This window comes from Ambystoma mexicanum, chromosome 8, assembly GCF_040938575.1.
Source record: "Ambystoma mexicanum isolate Mex_15411 chromosome 8, UKY_AmexF1_1, whole genome shotgun sequence".
NCBI classification, from domain to species: Eukaryota; Metazoa; Chordata; class Amphibia; order Caudata; family Ambystomatidae; genus Ambystoma; species Ambystoma mexicanum.
Window position 1 is genome coordinate 1,022,747,513 of NC_090929.1, and position 13,295 is coordinate 1,022,760,807.

At 46.4% G+C, this 13,295-nt stretch overlaps 1 protein-coding gene and 1 long non-coding RNA gene across 3 annotated transcripts in view; one reads left to right on the forward strand and one right to left on the reverse strand.

The window, feature by feature from the left end:
* The window catches only part of ADK (adenosine kinase), a 1,244,147-nt gene that overhangs the window by 883,637 nt on the left and 347,215 nt on the right, over positions 1-13,295 (forward strand). The gene's annotated exons all lie outside the window — the stretch shown is intronic.
* The window catches only part of LOC138472673 (uncharacterized), a 223,299-nt gene continuing 216,465 nt past the window's right edge, over positions 6,462-13,295 (reverse strand). Inside the window, exons 2-3 of the long non-coding RNA XR_011268655.1 lie at positions 6,990-7,067; positions 6,462-6,539 (exon numbers count right to left, since the gene is read on the reverse strand). This is a non-coding gene — a long non-coding RNA (uncharacterized lncRNA). The remainder of the gene's footprint in view (positions 6,540-6,989; positions 7,068-13,295) is intronic.

Genomic DNA, 13,295 nt, shown 5'->3' on the forward strand with positions numbered 1-13,295 from the left:
GCTCCTGTGAGTGCTATGGCCTCAAAACTGCAGCAACAAAAAGATGGCTGCACCTTCTTGCTGCAAACACGCAGTTTTGAGGCCATAGCGCTCATGTTTTTCCTTGTAGTCTTTATGGGTCTTTTAAATACACTTTTACTTTGTGATTTTTATGCTGTTGAAAATGCTTTGTTGATCTTTTAATGTGTTATGATCTTTAGCCTAATAAACAATTAGTTTGCCTATTATGCCACGAAGATGCTCCTTGGTTGTTACTACTTGAATTTGTATTGAAGTAAGAACAGTTGTGGCTATAAAACTGAACGCGACATAGGTGCTTTCAGTGTCTCTTGTTCTTATGTTTTTTCTTCTATGGTGAACGTGTAAGCGGTTGAGATGATTGTGCCTCGCCTAGTGCATGCCTTTATAATGTCTCTGTGTGTGCCTATTAAGACATTTCTAAGGATGATCTTTCCATAGAGTGCCAGAGGATGGCAAGTGTTCCCACCATGTTTAATTTTTTGAGAGACAGCCATTCTGTCTTCAATAACTCGCCCTCATCTGGCACACTTCCAGAGGCGTTCAAAACCTCTCATGTCAAATCGCTACTCAAAAATCTCTGCCTCGACCCACTCTCCCCATCAAGCTACTGCCCAATCTCCAACACATGCTTCACGGCGAAATTGACTGCGCTGCATATAAGCAACTTGGCTTCTTCACAGAAGCCAACAGACTCTTCGACCCAGCCCAATCGAGCTTCCAACTCTGTGGAACAGAATCCTCACTGGTCTCCATCTGGGGCGAGCTAAAAAGAACTGCTCAGTGGGAAGGATGCGCTGCACCCATCCTCCTCGTTCTCTCAGTGGCCTTTGACACAAACAACCCCACAATTCTCTGTAATAGGCTCCTCACCCTAGGCATGTAAGATTCTGCCCTCGGTTGGATCTCTTCATTCATTTCTAGTCACTCGCAAATCATTCACCTCCCATCTTTCTCCTACGCCCCTTGCCCAGTCACATAAGGGGTCCCACAAAGAGCATCCCTTTCACCCCTCCTCTTCAACATATACCTCCGCCCTCTGCCGGCCCTTATTCGCTCTCACTTTACCTGCTATAATTACAGACATTCAGATTATTTTCAAAATTCCCATGAATCCTGCTTCCCCACTTCCGGACCTTGCCTCTTGGATATCGACTTGTGGATGATGACCAACCACCTTATCCTCCACCCGGGCAAATCCAAAATCCTAATCTACAGCAAAACTGCTCACATTCACCAACCTGTACCATCGCCACAGACCCTGGAAGCCCCACCTGCCGCCTCTGTTAAATCTTGGATGTACAATGGACGCAAACGTATCTCTCTGCAAGCACATCAACTCTGTATCCAGAATTTACCACTTCCACTTATGCATCCTAAAGCAACTATTTCCCTATCTCTCCCATCCTCAGAGTCTCTGCTATACTGACCATCATCACCTCCTGCCTAGGCTACGCCAACTCTCTGCATCCGAGCATGCCAGCTCAGGAAAACTCCAGCGAATCCAAAACTCAGCATCCCAGAGAACCACACTGGCTTCCTGTCACCCTAAAAGCAACCTTCAAAGCCATATGCATCACACCGAGCCTTCCATAATACAGGCCCATAGCTCCTACAGAAATTGAATAATTCACTACTAAACCCCCAGAAACCTCTGATGGGGCTCAACTCTCCTCCTAGTTTATTCCCCCTACCGCTCCACTAGAGTTGGTGGCTCAGCCTTCTCTATCCTAGCTCCCACCATCTGGAAAACACTTCCCCCTACACATCGAACACCAAAGACTACCTTTTCTTCAAAAAAGTCCACAAAACCTGCCTAATTGCTGTGTTCTCCTGAAACCTGTCAACCTTCCAATTCCCAATCTGAGTCATTGAACATTCGCCACCAAGCGGCACTGGATGTTTTCGCGGCACCCGTGACCTTGAAGCACATGGCGGCGCCAAACTTTATCACGGCGGCCCAGACCTCAAACACTATCAAACACCAATCATGACCTTGGTTCCCACAAGCACCACCGGCTGGAGAAACTGGCCTTAATCTCCTTTTTCACACTATGAAATGTCACATGATTGATTAGTCACTGCACCTGGCATATATGGGGAAAACGGGCAAATCAGGCAGTGGTTGAGATGGAAAATACCACTGCACACGGATAGACTGGGATGTACAGCGGGGCATTGTCATGGAAGGAATTGTCTCATGGCCTTGTCTCACAACAGAAGGCCAGGTTGGTGGTTTCTCGTGCATTAATCTGTTAAGGCAAGCAAGGTTTTGCGGTTTAAGCGGGTATCACGCCGGGTTGAACCATACTCCCATGGTAAAGGTAACCATTTGTGAAGGTTTATTACGCGCACAATATCTGGGAAGATTTGCCATGGGCAGAGATGATTACCGGGGAGATGTTATGACTTCATTGGATGAAGCACAGTATTCACCTCCTTTCCCATGAAGAGCAGCTGACGCCTAAGACCATAATGGCCTATCGTCAGCTTAAGGTTCCACCTTGTAGAGAAAGTAAAGAAAACCCTTCTCTAAACTTTGGGCCAGTACCCCATCTTTAACCCAAACCTCCACAACCCACATACTGCACCCTTTGATTCATGTATACCCTTATATAAAATCCCCAAGAAAACCACTTAAGAGTTAACACATGCACAGCGCCCTTTTCTGATATGCCCTTATCTGAAATCCCAATGTAAAACCAAATAAGAGTTGAGAATAAAATGACATCCATGAACTCCAACTCCCATAATCCCTCAGGGATAGGGACGAGGAAGAGTAAGGAGTTTGTGCAAAGTAACAGTAACGCGAAGTGTCACATGTAACTAGTTTTGCCAAACCTTCAGTGCGCTCGACATTTAAAGATGGAAACCGCACTATGGCAGTGAGCAGTGCAGGAGAGGACGTTAACCCCTAGGCCGGTACTCGTGAACACAGAGCAAGCTGCCAGGAACAGAGGACGAGGAGGCACGTGTGAACCAAGGGGGTCGTGGAGACGTAAAGGAGCCGTGTTGGAGCGCCGGGAGGTCAGATCGCTTGCTAAGGCAGTGCTGTTCACTCCCGAACGAAGAGGGTAGCTGGTGAGCCACTGCAGAGTCGCTTAAGACGCTAGGAGAGCGTCCCCGCACTTCTCAATGGAAAGCAGATGAAGGAGCCATCCGGCAAGGGTGCGAAGAGTATCGGAAATGCTGGAAAAGACTGGTGAGTCTGCGCAAAGCAGCTGGGGACACAGGGGCATTCTGACAAGCGCAAGAACAGAGATTGTTTGAATGGTACAAAATTGCTAATGTTGCAAAACCCAAAGTTTAAAAAAGCAATACCCAATAAGAAGAATGTTTGAATGCTGTCAAGACAAAGTCCAAAATCAAACCCTAACCCAATACAGATGCGTGAGATGTCAATGTGGGGGGAGATGCTTCAACAAGCATTGGCAAAGATAGATACCAAGTACCATAAGGTATATGCTATTTTGATATTACTAAAGAACTCAGAAACATTTAAAAGAAGTCCAGGCAGATGAATGTACCAGGCAAATGAAAATGAACCAGGATTCCTGGCAGGAGAGTATACCAGGCAATCTACAAAGCTTCAGGAAGTTTCACAGAAAGACTTGTATAGAACATTATTTCGAATGGATTGTGTCCTCCAACGTATTCCTCATCTTATGATATCTCCATATCCAGCTTTAGTTGCTTAGGAATTTATTTCTAGCAGGGGGCGCTGTGCGCCGATGCCTGTCGACTTGATGTCCTTCGAGGGCCCCCGCCTTGATGCAGACATCATTGGTATAAAGCACGCGCAGTGACCCTTGGCTGCAGTTCTGTTTTTCCACGAGAGCTATTTCCTTGGAAGAGTGGCAAACTTCGGTTCCTTTGAGAGCTCGAATTTTTGTGAAAATAATGGCATCGTTGTCTGCATCGACTCCGAAGATCGGGGTTCAAAAAGTGCCACGACTACAGGGCGAAGATGTCCCTTACTGACCCCAATCGGGTGTGTCTGGTGCTTAGGATCCACTCGTATAACATCGGAATGTGGGTCCTGCCTATCAATGACAACAAAAGCTCTGAAAGAGCGTAGAGGGAGGTTAGCTGCAGGTAGGTCACATAAACCCCCTTCGAAGACTCGGTCGAAAAAGTGATCCTCCAACGAGTCGAAAGAGACGACTCTCCTCATCGCAAGAAAGCTAAATGTTCTCGATCCAGGAGTGGCTCTCACCACTAGTCATCATCCTCACATCGTTCGAAGAAAAGGCATCATAGACCGACATAGAATTCCTCCCCTGAACGGGTCGCCTCACCGGCTGAATTGGAGAGATTCAGATTCAATATGCTTAAAGTATTCGAGTATGCGGCCTCAAACCCCCTGGCAGAAAAGCAAGAGCCATGTCCATGTCGACAAATCCGATAGAGAGAAGGCAAGGGATAAAACCTGTGCACCCTCGGGCCCGGGTGGCCAGGAGAAAACTCCTCGGAAACCTTTGGATGTCATTGAAGCCCTTGATGAAGACTTTGATGCCATTGTCGACACACATGACATAATCCTCAGAGGTTGAGAAATCTTCAACCCCACAGCCAAGGAAAGACTTTTTTTGGACAACTTTATTTATTTCGGTTACAGCATAACAAGCCGGTTATCCACAGTGGAGCAACTCCCTTCATTAGCAACATACATGACATTTGTTCATTCCCTCCCCTCAGTGGACCCCATTGCCGTGTCCCCCATGTCTACGGTGTTCTGGAAGTCTGTCGATCCGTCAGGGCTTCGTGGCCCTAAAAGGTTCGTTACCAGGCACGGTTGAAAAGTCAACGCTGGGAATTTGCTATGGTAGTCCAACACTGGAGCCCAGCAAGCGGTGGAGGGACCCCTTTTTTTCTGCTGTGACTTTCTCAGCCACTAGTATTTCCCAGACTTTTATCCACCAGAGGGGTAGTATGAGGCCCTCTTGTGTTTTAGACTTGCGGGCCACAGTGATCTTGGCTGTTAATAGCTGCGTCAGCAGTTTAGCGGAGCGTCCTGTTTTCGGGTAGCAGTTCGGGCTTGCTACTCCTAGGAGAATCACCTCTGGGTTCATCGGCAGTCTGCGTTGGGTAATGTCCTCGATTTGTATGATCCCCTTCCAGAAGGCTGTCGTGTTTTCCGCGCAGGAGTTCATGTGGGACTCCTGGCAGTGCAGCTCTTTTGGTTTGGTGTGCAGACCCATGGGTTACCCCTATGGCACCCATGGGTGGGAGTACAACACTGTGCCTCTAGTGTATGTTTTTGGGCACCGGGTGTGGCCCACAGAGCAGGGTATGGGCTGGTGGCAGCTCCATGCTGAATTTGACAGGTGCTCTGAGTATCCTTCATTTTGGGATACCCAGGCCCTGCCATTGGAATCAGTTGATTCCTGATAGGAAACAAGATGGCCCTTGTGACCTCTTGCTTTCTATTGCACGTTACCTTGTTTTCCCAAAGTCCTGGGAAGCCCTGACTCTGTCCCTTCCTCCTGACTGGCTGTTGGGTGGAAGTTCCATATATGGTGTTGTTGTGAAGTCCAGGCCAGACTGGCTGGAGCCTTCCCAGTGACTGTATGTTGTGGGTACACCCTGTGGGTGGGACCTGGGTGAATGGAGTGTGTGACCGATGTGCACTTCTTGTTGTGGATGTCTGGTTTCTGGTGTATGACACAATGACTGAGACAGCCCTGCCCGAAACTGGTATGAATGCAATGTATAGTCTTGAATGGCTGGGTACTTGTCCCAATACACATAACTTGTTGCGAGTGTCTGGAGAGAAGTAAATGACCTGAATGCACTATGCACCTGATTGGCTGCCTGCCTGCATGAATGCCCTTCTGACCGATTGGTTGCCTGAGTGTGACCCAGCAGAAAGAATGGGAGATCAACTAGTATATCCTGGGGCCTCTCACTGCTAGAATTCATGTTCAGAAGCTGACGAGAAACTGGAGTTGAAACTGAAGCTTAACCTTGAAGCCCTGCTGGAAGAGAAGTCTTGCTGCTGCTCTACTTCACCAATCTGAAAGCTGCTGTGTCTCCAGGTTGCCCAGGTTATCTCCATGCAGAACTGTCTAGTGGTAGGGGCCAGTATTCTGCCAATTGTTCTAACCAACTGCTTTCCTCCTATGTCTATTGTTGGTTACCTCTATTAATTTATTTGTGTGACATTTAACCAGAGTACAGTTGATACACTTTAATAGAATATGGCTCTGGGCACTTTTTTGTATAGTCACTCTTAGACCTCCACGACTTGATGCAACATAATAGTATTACAGTGTCGCACTGATGCGTGCAGAGAACGAAGACATAGAGTTCCCCTACTCTGTTTGTAGTAAGTGAAAAAAGTGGTTTCTGCACTCATCTATTACTGCGTCACAGGGAGTTCAGTATCAACCAACACCAACTTCTCTTAGTTCATCATATATTTATTTATTGATTGATTTATTGTTCGCCAATAAGGATAACACGGGTTTCGGCACCCTACATGTGCCTTTTTCAAATCTGGGCATAGATTGTTCAATATACTATACAAGATAGCAAAAAATAATAGAAGTAGTTATAAGACAATTTTTATGATATGTCAATAGAACAGATTCCCAGGAGTTCCCAAAAACCAATATTCATATCAATCATATTATCAAACATATGACCCAAATGAATTAGCATTTTTTACAGGAAAACAAAAAATCAGTTTAGTTTCCATACAATAACGATTAAAACAAATCGAGTGTAAACAGAATCACAGGTTTGTATCAACATAATAGCAATTAAAACAAATCCAGTGTAAATCCATTATGAAATAAATTAAACATACCATCATGGCGCCCAGTTGGGGGAATACCGTGGAGGAAGGGAAGGGAAACCTCGTGATAAAACAGGAAAAGAAAAAAGATATAATAGACATAAGCTCACGTTAGGTTAATTTTCATTTGCTAGTTTGACTTAATTTACATCCGCCTTAAAATAGGGCTTACCTATCGTCGGAGTACAAATAGCTAACTGATGTCGTGTTGTCAGAAAGAGTCCCATCAGACTCGCAAGCGCTGCAAGCACTTAATCCATATAAAAGAAAACAATGAAAAAATATATTATTTTCCTGCGTAATGCAGTTTAAGTCATAAATCTACTATGTCAGGGTTCGGGTTATCACTATTCCTACTGTTAATTGTGGAAAAAATGATTAGTTTTTCCCTATACCATGCAACCTATTGGTGTTCCATTTTCGTTTTTTAGCCCACATTTATAATACAAGGATAATCGTTATCGAAAAGCGGTTGGCAATAAACGTCAAAGTTTTCCTTGATACATACATATCTCATATTGCACATGTATTTGTGTGCGTTCGTAAAATGATTGTCGTCACAAAACATAGCGGCAACTGGAAACCTGCCTGTTTTCTGCAGACCTTCTTTCAATTGGGAGGCTAACAGGGTGGGCTTGCGCCGGCCCTCAGGGCTTACCTCAAAAATCTGGTTTATGCTTCAAGTGTCGGGTTCTGCTACGAGCCCTCTCGGGCAGCCATGGAGAGTTTATGTAATGTTGCATAGGCAACTGGAGTGTCCTTCTTCTATTACCGTCACGATATGGCTGTCGGCCATATTTTGGGAATGATGACTCTTCAGGAGTCTATACTACGTTAAGTCACAGGCTAACCTTTCAAGTCTAAACGTGTAAGTTACCCAAAAAGTTTTCCTTGTCATTTTGAATTTAAAAAGAGAAAATCAACCCACGGGCACAAGGGTGAAAGCTTCTTTTTTGAAAATACTAATATAGTCCCACTGACAATGCTACGTGTAATTGGGGAGCCATGTTACCAAAGCTACATGGGAAATGTAGTTTTTCCCATGGCGGAATCAAATGTATCCCATTGCGATTCATATAGCGAGCTTTAAATAGGTTCTCTAAATCCACTATGCGTTTCATAAGTTACATAATTTCCCATCGGGGATGATTGTACATGTTTATTTGAATCAATTTACGCATGCTAGTGAGTTTGTCATTTCTAAAACCGCTGCTCACGGCTTCATGGGAAATGTAGTTCCTTGTATGTATCTGTAAACACAATGGTGTCCCATCGGGGCACTTATGTTGTTGTCTAGGTAAATACAAGATGATGGGTTATCAGGTGTTTGGGGCACTTATACACTCCTGATTCCATAATGTGCAGTAGTACCCCATTAATGGAAAATTTTCCACATAAAATAAATTGGTCATTCCCTAATGTTTCTCATTATCATGATAGTAATGTCATGTCTTGTATATATAGATTCATGCAGCTGAAGACCTTTGGGGCACTCGTGATTACAACTATACATTGCGGTTGGTACAAATCAGTCTAGACATTTCGTTTTCTACAGAAAGTTGGACATTTCATTGTCTGTGTTCCGGCCATTTTCTATACATCTAAAGTAATACATCTAAATCATTCTTCCTGTCGTAATCGCAGCTCTTGATTTCCACCTCGGCGTCCAAGGGTCACTTTTTTGAGTCCAATGAATTTAATATTTTGTTTGTGTTCCATCTGGTGATGCCTCTGTCAATGTTCTGCTAATGGCAGATTCCTGTCTTGGCTTCCGATAGCTGCTAAGTGTTCACGGATCCTGGTACGAAGCTCTCGGATCGTACTTCCAATGTACATTTTCCCACAAGTACATATGATAGCATATATTACTTACTTAGTACGACAATTAATCTGGTCTCTTATTTGCATCTGGATTCCATCCTTATTTTTGAAAAAGTCTGTCATAGTAACCGCATGTTTACACATGGAGCACGTTCGACATTTCCTGAAACCTGGTCGACATTCCTGAAGCCAGGTGCCTGCTGTTTCTTTTGTGTCGTCGGGTAATAATCAAGGACTAAGGCTCCTTTTCAAAGTTCTTGCCCTTCTGTAAACTAAAGATGGATAGTTCTGGATGAATGGTCCTATGTGGGGATCTAGTTTGAGCAATTCCCAATTTCTTTTAAGGGTTTTCTTGATCACATGGTTGTTAGCGCAGTACGTTGTAATGAAATGAACCTTGTTATCTTGGATTGGTCTGTCTCGCTGCTGGCTGAGTGTAGCCTTGGTGTCTGTTTAATTTATTTCATAATGGATTTACACTGGATTTGTTTTAATTGCTATTATGTTGATACAAACCTGTGATTCTGTTTACACTCGATTTGTTTTAATCGTTATTGTGTGGAAACTAAACTGTGATTTTTTTTGTTTTCCTGTAAAAAATGCTAATTCATTTGGGTCATATGTTTGATAATATGATTGATATGAATATTGGTTTTTGGGAACTCCTGGGAATCTGTTCTATTGGCATATGATAAAAATTGTCTTATAACTACTTCTATTAATTTTTTGCTATCTTGTATATAGTATATTAAACAATCTATGCCCAGATTTGAAAAAGGCACATGTAGGGTGCCGAAACACGTGTCATCCTTATAGGCGAACAATAAATAAATCGATCAATAAATAAATATATGATGAACTAAGGAAGTTGGTGTTGGTTGATACTGAACTTCCTGTGGCGCAGTAATAGATGAGTGCAGAAACCACTTTTTTTTACACTTTAATAGAATCTAATAATAATTGTGGTACCACTTAGAATTGTATAGATTTGCCATTATAGATCTGCTGAGCACAAAGTGAGTTATTGTGATAGTGTACATAACCTTGAATATTAATTATATAAAGACTGTGTTTTAACTAATACAGTGTTTGGACATTCCTTTGTGGGGGCTAGGGGACTACACTGTACTTAAGAACCAGCCTGCATCACCTCCTGAGAAGCTAGGGCCTTGATTGCTCATCCATTGCTACCGTAATAGAGAATCTTGGCTGGGGTCCTCTGTGCCTCTCCTCTACCATATAGAGAGCAGAAGTACAGAATCCCCCCCCCTCCAGTCTTTACAAAGGCCTGCACCGTTGGGCAACCCCACCACATATGGAAAAAGGACCCCCGCTCGCCACAGCGTCTCCAACCGCTTGTGTCAAAGGACACCTTACAATAATGTAGGCGGACCGTGGAGAGGTACCAGCGATGGAGGAGTTTGAGGGCACATTCTTGATTCGTAGCACATCTGGAGGTTGAGTTGATCCTTGTCCATATCTCCACCCATGTCTGGTCCTCGATGGGGTGTCCCAGGTCCGCCTCCCATCCGGCCATGTACGGGGCCTGACCTCCAACATATCCTCCTGGAGGAGGCGGTACAGCTTAGTGATCCGCCCTCGGTGTGTATCTTCCTCCAATGCATGTTCATGGGGATGCAAGTCGCGGTTGCCCCCTGACGAACTGCCAGTTGCGAGATCCAATGGCATAGTTGAGCGTATGTGAACCTCTCTCTCCATTACCTGGAAGCGGTCCTTGCATTCCTCAAAGCTAAGCAGGGTGTTGCCTTCGTAGAGTTGCGAAAGGGAGCGGAGGCCCCCAGCGGTCCATCGGCTGAAATTTTATGCAACCATCCCTGGGGAGAAGTCGGATTCCAGACGATCTGGGAGAGCTGGCCCAAGCCCTTAGGCAGCTTCTTCCTTCGTCAGGCCCATGCCTCAAGGGTTGCTTTGGTAGCTGTTAGCATCTGTGGTCTGCGGCTCCGGAGGGCTCCTGGAGTGTGCAGTAGGGTTCGTAGCTGCGGTTGACAATTGGCTTGCTCGATCCGGGCCCACTTCGGGGGTTGGGGGGGGGCTTCTTGTTCCGTCCAGGTGGAGGCGCTCGCTAGTTGGGCTGCCAGGAAGTAGTTTGTGATGTTGGGTAGCCCTTGGCCGCCCCATTTAGCTGCCCCTGTCATGACTTTCAATGGTATTCTGGCCCTGCGACCCTTCCAAACAAATTTTGCTAGCTTCTTTTGCAGTTGCTCCAGGGCTTGTTTTGGAGGGGAAACTGCGAGAGCGGAGCATAGGTACAGCAATCTGTGGAGGAAGTTGATCTTGCATGCTGTGACCCTTCCTAGCAGGGAGATTTCTTGGCTGTCCAAGCATTGCAGGTCGTTCTCCAATTCCTTGAATAAGGCGGGAAAGTTAGCTGCATACAGCTTTTTCGGGTCTGCTGTAAGGCGTATCCCTAAGTATGCTGTTGAGTGAGAGCTCCATGTCAACAGGCAGAGTGCTTGAAGGGTGGCTATGAGGGGGCCCCCAAATTGAAGCTCAGTGCCTCCGATTTGGAGTAGTTAACCTGAAATCCTGTTACTTGTTGAAATGCCTTCAGTTCATTTAGAACAGCGGGTAATGAAGCCTGACAGTTGGTGATGGAGATCATTACATTGTCGGCATACAGAGAGATCTTGAACTGCTCCCTGTTTATCTCCAGCCCACTGATTTAGTTGTTAGATCGTGTCCTTTGGGCAAATGGTTCCATGACCAGGGCAAAGCTCAGCGGAGAGAGCGGGCAGCTCTGCCTTGTTCCACATGAGAGCGGGATCGAGGTGGAGGCCTTTTCGTTGAGTCTGTGATGTTTTCGGGGCTTTGTAATTAGCCAACAACATCCTTTGGAATGCGGGGCCAAACCGGAATGCCTCTAAAGTGAGCCGCATAAAGTTCCAGTCCACCCTATCGAAGGCTTTGGTGGCGTCTAGGGTCAGGACTGCTAAGTCTGGTCAGTCTTGGGTCACCAATTCGATGAGGTTAAGTGCTTGGCGGATGTTGTCCACGGTGTTTCTGCCTCTGATGAATCCCACCTGGTCTTGGTCTATGATAGATGGCAGGACTCGGGCCAGCCTGTTCGCCAATACTTTTCAGTAAGCGTTTGCGTCCGCATTAAGAAGCGCTATCGGGCTGTATGATGAGCACTCTTTTGCGTCCTTGCCTGGCTTTAGGAGCATGATTGTAGTGGACTCCTGCATGGATGGGGCTATAGAGCCTGTGTCTCGGAAGGAGTTGAAGAGCTCTGTCATTGGGTTCAGAAGCAAGGGGCGAAAGAGTTTGTAGAACTTGGACGGGAAGCCGTCTAGGCCAGGGGCCCTGGGTTTCAAGGCCTTGAGTGTTTCCTCCACCTCTTCGGTTGTAATTGGGGCCTCTAAGGCGGATCTGTCCTCTTTGGAGAGCTGCGGTAGCCGGGCACCCGCTACAAATTGTTCCTGGCGAGCCTGTGGGTAGGGTGCTGAGTCAGTGTGTTGGCTAGGTGGGCTGCCGCTATTTGTAATTTAGCCTCTTCTCCATACCGTGTTCTGCCCTCCGAGTCCTTCAGGGCGATGATGTGGTTTTGTCAGCAGGTTCTCTCTAGTTTGCTCACCAAGTATATATTAGCTTTATTGCCGTTTACATAATAGCTCAGCTTTGTCATAATCGGGGACTGCGCTGTGTCCTCCGCATAGTGAGCCTCCAGTTTCGTGCGGACTAATCTCACCAGTTTGGCTGCCTTGGGTGACCATTTCTTCTTCAGGATCAATCTGCCGCAGCCATTTCCTCCTCTAGCTGACCCCTTCTCACAGCTCGCCACTTCCTGTATGCAGTGGCTTGGGCTATTAGTTCCCCTCTGATTACGGCTTTCATGGCTTCCCATCTTGTATCTGTTGAGGTGAGGTCGGGGGGGGGTTTTCCTTAAAGTAGTTCTTAATCGCTTTGGATATAGCGTCTCGGACCGCCATATCATGTAACATCGGTTCATTTTTGGCCCATTGGCGTCTTTCAGGGGGTCTGGGTCAAAGATCCTTGCGGTGAGGAGGATCGGGGAGTGGGCGGATAGGACCCTTGCGCCAATTTCGACTTTGTCTGTGAACTGCAGGAGCTGCGCGCTAGCTAGGATCAGGTCGATTCAGCATGAGGAGCGGTGGACATGGGAGGTCTGTCCAGCAGGGGGTTGGGGACCCCATTGAAATCCCTGCCCAGGACCACTTGGCCCTCAAGAAAGGGAAGGAGAGACGACTCCAGTTCTATGAAAAAGCCCTCCTGACTGTCGTTTGGTGCGTAGACCACTATCAGCATATGGAGTTGGTCGTACAGGTCCTCTTTCACCGCCACAAATCTGCCATCTGGGCTCTGCAGGGTCCCTTTCTCCTTAAAGGGTGTGCCTTTCACCAGCAGGATCGCTGTGCCTCCTTTATTGCTGGTTCCTGAGGCCAGGTACTGGGGCGGGAAAGCCCGGCACCGTAGCCTAGGGAAATCTTCTGCTAGAAGATGTGTGTCCTGGAGGAACGCTACTGATGCTTGGAGGTCTTGTAAGCGGCGGAGGGTAGACTTACGGGGGAATTCAGGCCCCATACGTTCAAAGAGACATAGCGTAGCTTGGTATGTGGTGGGGGAGGTCCGTTGGTCGCCTTCAGTGGTTAGGTGAGTGGTGGGGGGAGGGGTTAAT